We start from the raw sequence: 16,631 nt of genomic DNA, 5'->3' as shown, positions 1-16,631 counted from the left end.
TGTGGCAGGTTCCTGTGGGAACAGGAGAGGCTGGGACAGTGCCAGCCATCACATAATTCCCTGTTGTGCAAGGTGCTCTGCTGTCCACAAACATCAGCATCCATTTCCCTCCACCCCTTGTCCCCCCCATGGCTCTCAGCTGCCTCGCTTTGTGCTCTGGCTTTGCACATGTGCCTTCAGCTGTCAGGGCAGGTCACCAGGCCCAGCACCAGGGCACTGCTCCCGCAGCACGAGGCTTCCCTTGGCTCCATCCCCGCAGCACAGGCTGCAAAAGAGCTTGGCTGGTGCAGGGGTTCCTTTCTTGCTCTCCTTGTTCATGTTTTGAAAACCCTTCTGCAGTGTTGATCAGAATTACTGCCCAAGACTGAAGAGCTTAGGCTTGGTCATGAGCAAATAAAAGCCCGGTGAGAATGAGGAGAGGATGTTGATTCCTTTGCTGTGGCTGGGGGGGTTGGCCTGGGTCAGTTCTTTGCAGCTCTGGCCTTGTTGATGCAGCTCAAGGAAAGAGGAGATGCCCATGGGAATCTACCAGCACTTTGTAATGGGAGGTGGGCTCCAGGATGTCCATATTCCACTTGTACCCAATTATAATCCCCTCAAGGAACTCACTGAGGAGTTCAAAGAAAAAGGAGTCAGTACAGACCAGTACCACAATTGGTGCAAACTGTTGTAACTCATTCTACATTAGCTAAGCCACAACCTGTCCTGGTTACAAATGTCTTGTGCCAGGTAGTGCTGGTAGGGAAGCAGTTTGTTAGAATAAATGGAGCAGGAGCTGATGATCCAAAAAGAGGAGTGTTGGTGTCCTGCCCAGGGATCTGTTGAGAGCAGTGGGTCTGTTTGAAGATGAGCACACAAAGTTCTCCCCAGGCTGTCAAAGTTCCGACTTTTTTCCACTGCAGCTGCCTGGAAGTACTTGAAGAAGATGGGAATATGTTGGTCAGAAGATGCTGACTCACTGAAACCTCCCTGGGAAAAGGGCCAATTACAGCAAACTCGCTGTTTGTACGTTAAAAAGCTTGGGGAAAAAAGTGGAAGTGATGAGATGACCCATTTAATGCTTTCAGAACAAACTCTGGGAGGATAAAGGGGGTGACATGGTTTTAGATCTAGATCTTTATTTTGTACTTTGGAATATTTCAATGAGGAAGACAGAAACAAAGGGGCTTTTTGCCCTATTGATTATTTCACACAGCCTGCTCTGATTTTTACTGAAAGCAGAAAGTGTTTGTACCTTTGACTTTCCCTCCCCAGGTGAGTGGGAGAGGAACAGGAGAAATAGCTCTGACTGTGATGGGAAATGTCCTTCCTGCTTGGATCTCCCTCTCACCTGGGTAAGTAACCAGGTCCAGGGTTGACAGAAGCTGACAAGAAAAATGGAAAGGGACTATTTACAAATGTAAACTGGAGTGACAGGACAAGGGGGAATGGCTTCACACTGACAGAGAGTAGGTTCAGACCTCTGGAAGAAATTCTTCCCTGGCACAGACTGCCCAGAGAAGCCGTGGCTGCCCCATCCCTGGAAGCTCTCACCACGTACAGACAGGGCTACAACACCCAGGCAGAGACTGATGCCCCCCCTAACACCCACCTGTGCTACAAGGAAAGCAGCAAGAGGGAATTTCTGGTTACTTTTCAAGCTGTGCCAAACGAAAAAGGAAATGTATTATTACAGGCAACTTCAAACTGTAATTATTAAATTGTAAATTAAATGGGAAACTGTGATAAAAAATGAAAACCTGCCCATGATAGTAACAATTAGATATATTTGCTGTGTTTTACACAGAAACCACTTTTTGTCTTGGCTACATCATGCCCCCCCAGAGAGTGAATTCTGTGATCCACTTCCTCAGGCTGGTTTCCTGGATGCCTTGCTCCTAGGGAAACATCCATGTTTTGTGTGCAGCTGAGGATCTGCCACCTCTCTCATTCAACCTAACAGCTCAACAGTGAAGGTTTCACGTGCAAAAAAAGAGTCAGGGCAGTTCCTGTGCCTCTGTAAGCCCCTCCTTGGACAGTTCCACCCAGACTTGAGAGACAGCCCTGCCCAAATGGTTATTTGGGTTTCCTAGTTGGAGCAGCCCCTGAAATAAAGGTGCCTACTTTCATTTACAGATTTAGCCTAACTCATATCTATGGATCTAAAGGCTAGAGGAGAGCTGCTGAAAGAGGAGTGGCCTCCACAGAAGCCCCCAGCAAAAAACACCCAGAACTTTCCTCGCTGCTCTGTTGTGTGCATAGCACTTTTAGAGTTGGCACTGCCCCTTCTCCTGTGCTTGTTCTCTCCCTCTCAGGGAAGTGCTGCCTGTGCTCTCCCTCTTGGCTTCATGTGCCCAAGCTCCTGTTCTAGCCAGGGGTTAGAGTAGCCAGACATGAGAGGAGAGGAGAGCATCAGCTGATGAAGAGCAGTGGCTTGGCAGGTTCTCATGGGGTGCTGACAGGCACCATCAGACTGCCCAGGCTGGGCTCTTCCACCCATGGATGCACCAGAGTTCCAAAGCCCTGCCTGAAAGCTTTTCCTTGCTGGAATAGGGGTTGCCAGACGTGAAGCTGAGGCTCAAAGTGCATCAAGAAAATGTGTGGGTTTTGTTGTTCCAACTGCAGTTTTGGCACAGCGTGCCCTGGTACGGGAAGTGTTGGCACAGGGAAGTCTGCAGTAACCCAGGGATTGCATGGGATCATTGAATGTTGGCTCTGAGGTGGGGCCAACCCAATGGCTCTCATCTCTGTGTGCATTAATAGGTCACAGCCATGGGGGTCAGCAAGACATCACTGACTTCCTGTTTTCCACTAATCTGTTGGGCAAAAATAATTCAATCAAATCCCCCACATAAACTCATCATGTCACAAACAGTGGTCACACACTACCCCAGCCTGTCACTTGCCAACTCACCCATCACTTTGGCTGGAGAGATAAAAAAGTGGGTTGAAGGTGTGTTTTTCTTCATCTCTCTCCCTAATTTGCTGGTGAAGTGCATCAGCTGGGCAGAACAAAAATGAGTGCAGTTTTGGTGGAGCCGATTGCCAGAGGGACTCTCAGTTTGGTGCAGTACAGCCAGGTGAGGGTGCAAGGACACCGTGGGTGGGTGGCAGTGAGGTGGAAGTGGCAGGGGCCTGGCACCTGGCAGCACCAAGTAGGAACCCTGACAAATGCCACGGGTACAGCATTCCAGAAATGTGTCCCACGTGCTGCAGTGTCTCCTCGTGCACTTCACCACACGGTGGCTGGGTTTCTGCATTTCTCAGCTGAATCAGGCTGCTGTGTCAAGGATTTCAGCAGTGCACCCCAGGAGGGGATCTCTGGGGCAGGGCAACATCCATCAGCACACACAAATCATCACAGAACGGTTTGGGTTGGAAGCATCCTTAAAAATAATCCAGTTCCATCCCCTGCCATGGGCAGGGATGCAGTAGCAATGTGCCACGTTGCTGCTTTGACTTAAGGCAGGCAGGCAGGCCACGTGTTAGGGGTGACATTTTCCTCCTTCTAGCGTCTCCAGTCTGTGCCAGACATGTATTTGTGCCCCTCATGCCATCCTGTCCCTAGCATTTCACAAGACCTGTCCTAATTTTTCTCAAAAAATTTGCCAGCTGAGAAATAAATAAAGGTGAGAGTGTTTATTCCCTTAGTTTGGCAATCACTTCATGGCCCAGAGAGGAAGGAGGCAAAGTAAGAATCAGGGAGGGGATCTGTTTCAGAGGCACTGGGACAATGCTGCCATCAAAACTCATTTCTGTGGCTTTCTTCTGGGGCTAAAACTCTGAGACAGAAAGAAGCCAACAGCGTAACTTCTGCCTCTGGCAGGTTTTCCTCTTCCGAGGCCAGCTGTGCTTATGTTTGGAGTGCTTTGCTCTTTGTGGCAGTTTTGGCTATTGATGCCATAGGTACAAGGGACCATCTGGAAATCTGCTGCCAGCTTTAGCAAGTGCTAACAGGGAGTTATGTTTGCTGGGCCCACGTTTGCTTGCTGGCTGCAGCAGCTCTGTGTTCAGCACATTTGGGATCCCCCCTGTACCCCAACAAGGCAGACTCTGGATCCAGCCCTGTGTCAGGGCACACACAAAGCCTCCAAGCCTCCCCAGGAATTCCCACCCTCCTTCACTTGCAGGGTTTGGAGTGGTTCTAGCTTTTGGGGTGTTGGTTTTCCCATCTTTTTTTACCTCCTGTGGCTGTTGAGCACAGCTTTTGTTTTATGTGTTCAGGAGTACAGGAGTGTGTTTCATTTTCCAGATTAGAATATGCTCAGAGGTATAATCAGGTCCTTCCACAGTATTTAATTATCCATAATTAAAGGCATCTACACAAAGCAGCAGATTTTCAAAGACTATTCCTGTGTTACATTGCTAATGAATTAAGTAATTAATTGGCATTGAAAAAATACAATAGGAAACATCAATCTTTTAAAGTAAAGCATTTTTTAGGGGTTTTACAAAATCATTAACTCATATCAGGTCAGTAGCTGTTCTAATGTCTAAATCCCCCTTCTGGCTTTAAAAAAAATTTCTAAGGCAGAAAATGAATGCAGGGAAAACAAGGCAGGGAATACTAGCTGAGGAGTGTGGGAACACTCAGAAATGGGGAATTTTTGGAAGTCATTGTCCATCATTTTGCCACCCTGTCCCACAGTTCCTTCCCTCTGCCAGTAAGACGTGAACCAATTCCCATCACACTTGAGAAGGCAGTTTGCAGCCTCAAACCTTCCTGTGGCTGCAAGTCAAATACAGTTTTCTGCTGGGTTTAGTTTGAATATCCTGCATCCCCTGATGAGTCCCCAGTGCCTCTGTGCCTCAGTTTACCCAGTGCACTTCCCTGTCCCACAGGAAGGTGGGAGGATAACGAGTTGTGAGCCGTTCAGATCCTGTGGTGCCACTGAGACCAGAGGGTGAGCAAGAATTTCATCCAGGAATTAAGTAATGAAAACAGACTGCAGAGAAGGGTAACAAAGCATTTGGGAAGTTTGGGCAGGAGGGATGCAGAATCACCATCATTTTTCCGCAGCCTTTCATCATTCCCAGCTGCTACCTCACGGAATAACTGTCCTGTCCCAGCACACCAGCACAATATCACACCTGCCAGAGTATAAAGGCCACATGCACTGTGGTTATGCCTTTTGTGGTGACATCCAGAGTTATGGGCAAAGGAAAGAACCTTGCTTTTTTCATTGGGTGATTTCATTAAATGCAATTGTTCCCATGCTAAACCAGTACCGCTCATTTTACTTCTTGCATGGCACCATCTGAAAGCATCCTGGAAATGTCATGGATACTGTTAAACTCAGGTAGTGAAAGAGCATGGGAAGAGCAAAACCTGGGACAAAACATGGATTACAGCTGCTTCTGTAGCTGCTGGAGAAATCAAGACAGATCCAGGCAGAAGTGTTTAGGGGCCTGTTTATTCCAGAAGCACCAACCTCTGCTTGTTTCTTCTGTCCATCAGACCGAGGTGTGCCTGGCCTTGCAGTGCCTTGGTCTCCCCATGTGTGTCCTCAAGATCTATCCACTCCTCCTGCCCTTCCCCTCCCATTCCCTCCTCCTCCTGTTTCCTCAGGAGATGCAGATTTTGGCACAGCAGTGCCATGTCCTGTCTCTCTAACACCAGGTTTAATGGTTGGGGTGGGGTCAGGGAAGATGTTTTCCTCATTTTCCTTTTCTGTGCCACAGGCAGGTAATTAAATCCCCCCACATAAACTAAGAAATATTGTTCCTGCCATTGTGGTTATTCCATTTCTACAGATAATCAATCACTTGTATGGATTTGCATAGAAATGGGAGCTTTGCCACTGCAGCCCATCCTAAATTTATAGGGATGAAAACAGGCAGATCCAAAGGCTGATACTGTTAAACAGCCCACAGAAGATGCATCCTTGGACTGGAGGAGGAACCTCTGCTGACTTTAACTTTTAACATTAATTTCCCCTTTCACATGGGTCTTCTACCTGCCCATGGCCATCATTTCTGTGTCCATCATCACAGAGGTCAGGAGGCTGGGGATAGTGGTGGAGACTGTGGAGGCCAGGGAGCTGGGAATGGTGGTAAAGGCAGCAGGAGATGGCTCATGCTCAAAGTCAGCAGCAGAAAACCTAAAACTCAAACACAAGCCAAGAGAAGGAAGAAATGGTTTCCACAGCAGGTCCTTCCTTACATGGAAAGTTTTATCTTTGCTTTGAAATCCCATTTCTAACACAAGCCCACACTCAAAACCAGCATCAGAAAAACCTGTCACCAGGTGGGAAGTGCAAGTGAGACCCTGCTGGTGCCCTCCAAGCATCACGCTCATGCCATGATGGCAGAAGAGCCTGAGGGCATTTTTCCATCAATTGTGCCCATCCCACAGGGTTCTGGACTGCAGTGGTGCTGTTTTCCAGACAGGAGCTGGAGGCTGATCCCAAGCACGTGGTTCCCCACAGCTCAGGAAACTCCTGTTGTGCTGGGGTGGGTTTGCAGCATTCCACTGCTAAAGGAACAACTCAGACAAATGTATAGCAATCCTGGCTCTTCCCTCCTACATTTTTTTTTGCTCCTATTTGATAGAAAATGAGCCCAGTCATAGTTTCAATTTCATTTATGACTGATCTGAAAAAATCCCCTCACCCCATAAAACATTGCACAGTTGTAGTGACCAAGTTAGATTCAATTCTGGCTTTATATTGAGTTGACATGAAGCCAGCTCTCTTCCATACATCATCTGTGATTGCAGTTAAGCATGAAATACTGTTTTAATTCTTACACCAAATGTGGGATTTTTTTTCTGAAGAAAAAAAGACATAAAAATGTTAAAGTGGGCCATAAAAATCATTATATTTTCACATGAAGCGCAACCAAGAGGCGAATAAGTTGCGTAAAAGCTCACAAGACCCAGGGGAAAAGTCCTGCTTGTTATTCTCTTATTGTTAACCTTTGCCTTTGAGTGGAGACACCTGGGCAGGGACCACAGGCCTGGTGCTTTGGCATCCAGGGGCTCTCTGGGCCCTTACTTCCCTAGATCAGGGTGTCCTCCCACACCTGCATGGACCAAGAGCTGTGGCTGCCTGTGGGAGCTGCTGCTCCCTGCCAGTGTCCCAGTGTCCCTGGGAGCTGCCCAGACCACTGCAGGATGAACATCCAGCCAAGCCCTTGGATGAGTTTGTTTCTTGGCATCCCAGTTCCTTCCTTGGGAATTACTGGCTACAAGGGCACAGTCACTGGGACATGCATTGTTCCTGGCACCTGAGCCAGTGAGCTGAGGGCAGCACAAACACCACAGCACAATATGCATGCATTTGTATTTGTTTTTTCCTTCACTTAAAGGTTTAGTGTCTGGAAAGTCCAACTTTTCCTCTCTTTGGCTGTTGATTTTACTGGTAACATTGTTAGCTGATGCAGTAGTTTAATGGTAGTTCTATTAATTGATTTCCTTTAAATTAATCTATTTGATACCGACTCAAAAAACCCCACCTCACCTCATGCTATGATTGAACGATTGAAAACATGAATATACCTTCAGTGCTGTTGGAATTCATTTTGGGAAGTATGTATGTGGACAGCTAAGCCTGTTACTTACATGAAAGGTTAAAATTACCTCAGAGTAGCTTTCATTGCCCACAATTACAATCTACCTGTTTTTTTAAAAAAAAAAATAAAAAAAAAAATCTATAGTATTCTCCCAAAGCTTTATGCTGTCTGCAAAATGATTTTTAAGAGCTAATCCTGTTTGTTTTCTCAGGTAAAGTTGAAATACACATTTCTCCCTTAATAGGTGGTTACTGCTGGCTTTGAGGTGTTACAGTTTTCCTTCTCCAGCCCAGAGTGTGTTCAGTAAAGCCTGGTTCAGAAAATCTGCTTTGGATGCACAGCTCCTGCCCATGCAATGCTGGGCCCTTTGCCTTTGCAGGTTTTTTTACCATACACTAAACTTTTCAGTGCTGATCAAGGTATTTGCACACATAGACCCTTTTCAAATGAAGAGGAATTTGATATATAAATCCCATAGGTGACTTTGAAAATACCAGCCTGCATTTTACACTAAAAGGAGGGGGGAAAACCCTGGATTTACAGATGTGTCTGAAACACTGGGAGTTGCTCTTCTGCTGTCTGGGAGCTGATCCATGTGCTGGCTCCTCCAGCCAGGTGAAACCTCCTCAGTTTCACTTCAAGGGTGCCCCTGTTGGGGTGTATGAGTCAGCAGAGTGAATAAGGTTATATAATAAAGGGTTATGAATTTGCTGCCTATTAATTTGCACTGCAGCAATGCCTAACCCTGCTGGCAGCATTCCCTAACCCATAACTGGGCTAGAAACCCAGTCAAACAGGCAGACTGGGGCTGGAGGCTTTGCAGGGAGCTCCAAGTGCACTTGGATATGCTCCCAACTTTGATTTTGGTGCACATGGGATCAGAAACAGAGGGGCTGTGTGCACAGGATGGAGGGAAATGTCCATATGGGGAGGCAGCTGTGGGTGCCTCACTAAAGCAGTGGGAAGTGTACTCCTTGCATTATTTTCTTTGGTGTGCCCAGATCATGAGCTTTGCTCCACCATCTCCAAGCTGCCTTCCTCGAGTGAGCTGTGCCAAAGGTCTGACCGAGAGCTCTGCTGCCCTGGCACGGGCAGTGCTCAGAGAGGCACAGGTTGGACATGACCATCCAGAAATCAGCAGACACTGGAAGCTGTGACTGCTCCATCCCTGGAAGTATCTATGGTCAGGCTGGCTGGGGCTTGGAGCAGCCTGGTCCAGCAGAGGTATCCCTGCCCATGGCAGAGGGTAGAGGTGGATGAGCTTTAAGGTCCTTTCCAACCCAAACCATTCTGGGATTCTGTGCTCAGCCTTGGGCTTGGTCCCCTGCTGTCCAGCTCATCCCACAAGCCCTGCAGATGAAGAGTGCAGTGGGGCTCCACCATTTTCAGCTGGTGCATTTTAGCTGTGGAAGGGACACTGTCTTTATTTGTCTTGGTGAGGGATGGTGTCCAGCACGTCCGTGGAGATGGGAGCCCATGGACGTCACCGCTGCCAAACAGACGCCTTTGAAATTGCACCCATAGATCTTCCCTGCACCGAAACGTCCCTGCTCCAGTATTTAGTGATGCCTGAAGTTACGTCTCCACATCACATTAAGTAACTGTGCTATCAATAAGGAGGAGTAATGTGGTGTATTCCCTTCTGGATGTCTCCCTGTCCCTCATTTGTTTGCTGCTGCTGATTAAGATGGATAACGAGCCATCAGTATTTTTCTAACTGCAGTGCAAAGCAGTGAGGCCTAAATCAGTCTCTGTCACTGGGTGCCAGCTCACAATTTAGGGAACCTGAGCAGGGCCCCTGCATTCACTGGGCTCCAAGGCAGCAGAGACTTGGGACTGTCTGAGCAAAGCCTGGATGATGTGACCATCTCAGTGTGTGGAGAGGCAGGAGGGGATGTGGGGCTACCAGGAGGTCCCTGTCAGGCATCTTCAGGCACCCAGTAATGTGAATTATGGCTGGAAAGATCTCTCCTGTAAATAGGCAGTACTTGGGAAGGGCTGTTAACACTGTCTTGTGAGCAGTGAAAAATGCAGGAAGGATGGAAAAGAGCTGCAGATCAGCTTCAGAGGAGAGTAATTCTTTGGGGCAGTGGTGTGCACGATTGAAGGCTCATGGATGTCTGGAAGGTACCTCCAGATGGCTCCAGGAGCTGTTAGCCAGAGCCAGCAGGGTTTGACAACAAATGAAAACAGAAAAGGCTCTGATTTTGAAACATTTTACAGAACAGAGTGAAACTGAGACCATTTATAGGAGGTGCCATCTCTCCCTGGGTGTCTGGACAGGGCAGCAGAGGGAGACTGAAGCTTCCATCTTGGGGTCACCTCGAGGAGGAGACACTTCTTACCACACCTGGGAGCCACAGAGAGACAGGACAAGGGGGAATGGGGTTAAACTGACAGAGGCCAAGAATTCCTTTTTGGATTTTAAAATATCAACAACAATCCAAAAACGGGGAATAGAGCAATTCCTGAGCTTTTGAATGGCTTGGAAGGGTGCTGGGGCCACCACTGGCTCACTGAGGGAGGTTTAATTTGTGGCACTCAGGCTGGCATGGGTTGGTAGATTCAGTTCTTAGAGCCTCCTGAAAATGGAGCAGAATACAGATTTTATTGAGGGGGCAGATGCATTGATACAGTCTGTGCATCACAGGAGAGCTCACTGCTGCCTGAGAGCGTGAGCAGGCTGAGAAGAGGCTTCCTGACTTGATGGTGATCAGGATGATGACCTGAAGCAGTTCCATTTCCAACCCTGCAGGAGTCTCTGTGCAGGTTGAGGGGTTGGGTGATGATGGACTTTGGAGTCCAGGGGGTTCTTTTCTCCTGGTGTTTGTACTGGGAGGAGCTGTGTCCTCTGTAGCCTGAAGGACATGGCCATCACCTGCAGGAGCAGGGATCAGAGCTGGGCATTACTGGGATGGGAACTCACTGGTCCACATCCTGGGATCATGGCAGCCACAGGGAACAGTCCCAGTGCACCCGCAGGCTTCAGCCATGCTCCGAGCCAGGATCTCCAGCTCTGGCCTCCTCCTAACACAAGAAAGCTCAAGGGTTGTTTTCTTTGGGTGGGGTTTTCAGCTGCCCCTGCAGAGAATCACCAAATTTAATTTTCAGCAAGGCAAAGCTCAGCATCACCAGCTGATTTCTTTATGTCTCACCTCCGGCTTTGCCCACTGCCCCTCCTTCCCCGAGAGAGAGGGGCTGGCACTCTCCATACCAGGCAGTGGAAACAAGACTTCTTCCCTCCCCAACTCCTTTATTAAAACAGCAAATTGAGCTCTTTTCTTGCAATCTGAAGTGATCACATAAATAGCACTGGCAGAGCTAAATGAACATTTGAAAAGATCCTGCAGGATCAGCAGAGAGGAGTGGTGTTAACCTCCAGAAACTGAGGCCATCATTAAAAACAAGATGCTGTTTTCCTTCCCTTCTGAGCACAGAGTTCAGCCCGGACATGGAAAAAGTCCCAAGATGCAGGCAAGAGCAATTTCTTTTCTCTGTGACAGAGCCTGGGGATTCTGCTGTGTTTTTCCTCTTTTTCTGTTGGAGATCCACGAGCATCCTTGTGTGGATTCCAAGTGTCGTCCTCATTTGGTCGCTGCTTTGAAAGGAGCGTGCTGGAGACTGCACAGCTTGTGGTGTGGGATGGTCACGGTGAAGCCTGGGAGAAGCCTGGGAGAAGCCTGTTTTGTGGAGACATGCAGAGGAAAACCTGCCTTCACACTGCCAACAGCAAACCCCATGCCCAGTTGTGTTCATGGTTGAGCTCCAAAAGCAAAGTCATCGAGCTTCATTCAGCCGCGTGAGCGTCCAGGGGGATGTTTCAGGATGTATCCATTCCTAAATACTGTCAGGAAACACCAGTTTTCCATTTATCCCTTGCAACTTCAATTGTGGGGCACACCACTTGGGACCCTGAGGGATGGCTGCTGAATTGAGCTGCTGTTTAACAGCTGTCTTAACTAGGCAGATAAGCAAAGCCATCAGCACCTCTCTCCTTGATGGAATCCATTGACTGAACAAGCTAAAATCTCTTGGAGTAAGTTTTATTGTTTCCTAAAGGGATGGGGAGGCTCTCAAAGAACATATTTTACTGAGGGGAAACTACCACTCTTGCTGGAAGCAGAGGTTGCACAATGAGAAGTTCTGGTGGAGATGAGCTTTGTCTGGGGTAAGATGCTATTCAGGGCACATCTGAATATCACAGTTGGCCTGAAGTGATCTGTGCTTGCTGTTTGATTAACATTTGATTTCCTTTTATTGCTTCTCTGCACACACAAAGCTAAATTCAGAGCTGCTGAAAGCCAGGGGCAGAGCTGCAGAGTTCAGTAAAACCCATCTGAGGAGTCACAGGGAGCTGGGGGGACACTGCTGTTGGCACCAAGTGGCCAAGTGGCTCCAAGGCATCAGCTCATGGTGCTGGAGAGAGCCTGGCCCCTGAATTCCCTCTGGAACAGGGGTGCAGTGCAGCAGGGTCATCACCCAAGTACCTGATCTTCAGCAGATGGTTGCAGAATTTTCCATCATTCTCCCCAAACAACAAACCAAATATGATTTTTTTTACATCTCTCCCATCAAACCAGCATCTGAATGTCCCCAATACATCTCCATAAAAATCTTCACAGCTGTTCTAGCAAACAGCCTGGAGTGCTGCAGGCTTTTATGAGTATTAACTATGTTAAGCAAAGCAAATCTTACTATTGCACTGTCTGTGGGAGCAGCAAACTTCTCCCATCAGTCTCCCTGAGCGAGGAAAAAGGGTGATTAGTGTCCTGTTATCATCACAGTCGTGGTTTAAGATGCTTTTACCAAGAGCAGGATGACAGCCCTTGCCCAAAGCAGCTTCTTGTTTTGCTGCTGTTATCATAAGTAACCTGATGTGCTTGACATGTCATCAAATATTTCTGAGTAGTGTCGTCCTTTGAATAATAATTAAAACCCCCAGACTGCTGTTGTGTGTCATTCTCTGTTTCGGCATGGATTTGGCAGACCTTGGTCTCATCCCGTTCCTCCTCAGCAGCGCTGGGTTGAGGCCCTGAGCTTTTGAAATATTGGGAGGGAAAAAGAATATTAGAGAATTTAAAAGATTCTGTTGAGCTCTGCTGCAGAGAAAAAAAACCAGACTTGATTTCTTGCTGTGGACTCTTGGTTGTGGCTTTAAAGGCTGCAGCACCTCCAAGGCCTGTGGCACAGCCATGCAGATCCCCAGGTGCTGGAGGTTATCTCCACCACTGGCTGCTCTATAAATCCCAAAGGTTCTGGAAAACTCCCTGGTGACTTGTGCCATGGCAAAGAAAATTCTGCTTATGGCTGGAGCATATTTTCACCAAACCTGCAGCAGTGCAGGGTCCCTCTCTGAGTGCCTCTTCCTCATGCCTTCACCATGGGTGCCATGCTTGCTGCATCCCAGTTTGGACAAACAGGATCCAGTTTTCCAGTGTGAAGGTGGGAGAAGTTTAAATGGGAAAATAAAAAATAAAAAAGTGGAGGGGTGGAGGCTGGCTGATAGTGATTGTGCTGTAAAACTGGATTTCAGGCAATGGGGATTGAAGTTGAATTATCACAAATGCAGTGTGGAAATTTTGCCTTCCGTTAGGAATCCATGTCTCTGTAAGGGATGGGGATAGCAGCAGGAGAGGGAGGATGCAATAAAGCTCCATCCAGATCACTGTACTGAGCAAAAGAAGCCATTTCACTCAGGCAGTGCAGAGAGGGCTATTTTGAGAGAGTGCTGGGAAAGGAAAGGCCCAGAGCAGTGGCAGTGTTGGCCCAAATTAAAAGTAGTAAAGTCTGTCAGGAGAGAGGCAGAACATCCCACAGGAGGGCAGATGGCAGTGGAGCCCCGGGTCACGTTTGCCTCCATTTTGCTAAAAGCCAAGAAGGAAGAAAACAAACCCAATTGCTGTGATTTTCCCCTCAGTTCAGCCTCTGACTACAGCTCGTTCCTTGGGTGTGCCCAGGTGTCCCTGGCCAGCCCAGGGATGCTCGGTGCTGCTCCAGCCAGGCCTGGTTTGGCAGTCCCTGTGATTTATCTGGCAGGGCTGGCATTTCCCCCCTTTGCCTTACCCAGACCCTTTGGGGCAGGGCAGTATCCCAAGGATTTTCTGTGTGACACAGAGATGCTTGCCAGGTCCTTCCAGGCTCAACAGGTGCCGGGGATCAGAGGGGCAGATCATTAGTGTTTAATTACAGAGGGGCAGATCATTAGCATTTAATTACAGATTTGCAGAGTTGTCCCTTGGCTGGGGCAGGGACGTTGTTGTGCTGCTGTCCCCAGAATTAGGGATCCCTTCTCCAGTGGGGACCACAGAGGCGCAGGTGATGTTTTTAGCACATCCCCCTCATCCATCTCCTCTTTTCTTCAGTTTGCTTTCTGCTCCTCCCTGGCCTAGGGCATTAATGAGGGGTATTTACTGATTATTTTATTTCCACGTGGCCCCCTGGGGAAGTTCAGGATGGAGAAGAGACCTGGGGCTGCTGCTGGGAGGAGGAAGGGCAGTCAAGGAAGGGACAGACAAGCAGGATGAATTAAAAATAAGCTTTTTCCCAGTTTGGCAGCACCACATCAGCCAGTCCCAACAACATCACCCTTGGGTGACCATGATCCCTGCACCACTGGGGTGCCAGAGTCCCATGAGGGAGGTGTTGGGAACCCAGAGTCTGTCTGGGAGGCAAAGCTGACTCACCTGTGAGTGAGCAAACCTGCTGGCTTCCCTCACTGCCAGCCTCCCACCTGTTCCCAGCCTGCAGAATGGGCTGGCAGTGCTGTAAATCCAGAAAAAGCTGTGTCTGGAGACATGTGTGGGTGTGGAGGCAGCACTGGCCTCTCAAATGTGGTGCTTAATAGGCAGGGCAACAAGAGGGAAGATGATCTTTCCCTTCCCTTGCCACTTTAATCACCAGAGGAAGATTTTGTTTATATTACAATGAAAAGGAGTTATTTTGCTCTGGGAGTGCAGAGCAGGCTGTTGTGTGGAGGCTGCTCACCCTGGGCATCCCAGACATCAACAGGCACTCAGAGCATCCCACTAACGTGCCATCCCAGGCACTGATTCCAGCTTCAGATACAGCTAGCTGCACTTATTGGAATTTCCATGGCATTTGAACCCTGGACATTTATCAGCAGCAAATGACCTGACTGTGATGCCCATGCTGGGTCTAACACACCCCCACCCACGAGGCTCCAGGAAACAGGGAATTAAACCAGTGGTGAAGAGCACAGGCAGTGGCACAGCCAGCACAGGCACTCAAAGGCTCTGGAAAAGTCTGACAACTTCAGTGGGTTGACAGAGATGTTGGAATCACAGCCTTTCCAACCAGGATGGGGTCTTCCAGACAGATGCCAGTTTGGGAAATCTTGAGCTCGTGACCAAAATAGATTTTTTCATGATATCTTTGACCTCATGCCTGCAAGGAAAAACACAGATACCATGTGTGCATTTGCAGAGTTTGGCTGTTCTGTTCATGCTCTTGGCTGGTAGCTCCTGGCTTTAAAGCTCTTTGCAGTTTGTAGTGGCTGAGGGTTGGAGGGGCTCTTTGGAGCTGGTCCAGCTCAAAGCCCAGCTCACAGCAGCCTTAAAACATCCCTACTCACAGGGCTCCTGCAGTGCCTGCAGCTCTGTCACCAGTGCTCTGGCTCAGCAAGTGCAGTGGAATCTGTTTGGAGTAAAAGCCGGCTCCTTCCTGGAGTCCTGATGGAATTCACATGCTGGCTCAGCCAAGGAGGAGGCAGTGCTGCAGTCTGCCTTCCCAGGGCCTGCCCATGGAGAAGCAGCAGCCCTGGGGAACACCTTGTCACCCCAAATGCTGTGCAGGAGCCATCCAAGGCGTCTTTCTCCAGCCTGATGAAGACGGATGTGAAATGTTGCTGTAGAGCTGTGTTTGAAGGGGCCTTTAATGAAGCTGGGAGGGTGCTGAAACACAAGTAACACTCAGACACCCTGAATTGTCTGGATAAGCCCAGCCCTGCCAGAACTTGTGGCTTGTTCAACAAAGGGTCCCGAGGAACACCTCAGTGAAGTCAGGGCACTCATGAATAGTTCTCTGAGACTATAAAACATGGGACCCTGGCACTGGGCTGGCTACAGCTCAGCCTGTAACCCTCATAAGAGACCCTGTTTCCCTTTCCCAGCCTTAAGCCCAAGACTTAAGGAACAACTTGCCCATAATTTCATGTCTGTACATGCTCTCACCTTTGGAATGCACCTCATGCACTGGAGACATAGATTAAAACTGGTGGCCAGTCAAGGAGTGACATTTCAGAGCAGCACTCGAGCCACAAAACACTTTTCAAAATGTCTTTATGCTTCTCCAATGCCACCAGTGTGACTGCCTTGAATTTTCTGTGTGTGCTGCTGGCTCTGACATTAATTCCTGGCACTAGGCAGTGCAGCAGTAAGAGGGGAAGAGAAGAGAGCTTGCAGAGGGACAGATGGGAAGGGGATATTTGTGGGGCTTTTATGAGGAGGAGGAAGTGTTTTAAGATCCCTTCCAACCCAACCATTCCATGACTAGGAAATAAGATCTTTGCTGATTTGCTGCTCAGCTTTGATACTGTGGAATAAAGAAGGAAAAAAATTTAAAAAATAAATAAAAAGACCCAAAGAAATAATAAGCAGATTAAAGGAATTACCCTTGAGGAAAAATACACAGATTTTTATCAGAAAGTTATTTGAGAGGTGATGCAATAAATAATTTTTGGTTAATAGCTCCAAGCTGGTGAGGGTCCTTGGGGTTACCTGGTGTGGGAGCATGGCTGCCAATGGCTGTAGGGGATGGATTGGCTCTGGTCCCTGCAGGCTCATCAGGCTGGAGCAGAGAAGGCTGAGCTGTGTCCTCATGGTCTTGTCCATCCTGCAGCCAAAATTTAAGGAGAAAGAAGTACTGAATTAGTGGTCAGCTGAGTAGAAAAAGCTGAGTGCCAATGCCATTTGTTCCTGGGGCTGGGTACAGAAACAGAGAGGAAAGTTTCAAAGCCTTTTATTTTTCCTTTAGTGCCCGAGGGCGACCAAAAAATGAGAGAAGGGATTGCTGTGGGTGCAAGGCTCGGTACCCACATGGCCAGAGCACAGCAAGGGGCTGGCGCTGGATCCTGCCTGTCCCAGGCTTAGAGCAGAGCTGCTGTCCCCAGCCCAAGCACGGAG

At 48.4% G+C, this 16,631-nt stretch overlaps 2 protein-coding genes across 3 annotated transcripts in view; one reads left to right on the top strand and one right to left on the bottom strand.

Annotated features, from left to right (window-relative positions):
• Positions 1 to 16,631, top strand: part of VWC2L (von Willebrand factor C domain containing 2 like) — a 46,342-nt gene that overhangs the window by 26,946 nt on the left and 2,765 nt on the right. The window lies entirely within an intron of this gene.
• Positions 4,251 to 16,631, bottom strand: part of BARD1 (BRCA1 associated RING domain 1) — a 72,685-nt gene continuing 60,304 nt past the window's right edge. Inside the window, exons 14-15 of the transcript XR_015288850.1 lie at positions 16,227 to 16,341; positions 4,251 to 6,080 (exon numbers count right to left, since the gene is read on the bottom strand). The gene's annotated coding sequence lies outside the window, so the exon portion shown is untranslated. The remainder of the gene's footprint in view (positions 6,081 to 16,226; positions 16,342 to 16,631) is intronic.

Source organism: Cyanistes caeruleus, chromosome 7 (genome assembly GCF_971803275.1).
Source record: "Cyanistes caeruleus chromosome 7, bCyaCae1.hap1.1, whole genome shotgun sequence".
Taxonomy (NCBI): Eukaryota; Metazoa; Chordata; class Aves; order Passeriformes; family Paridae; genus Cyanistes; species Cyanistes caeruleus.
Note: the sequence above shows the minus strand (reverse complement) of the source record. Positions and strands in the feature narration are given on the sequence as shown.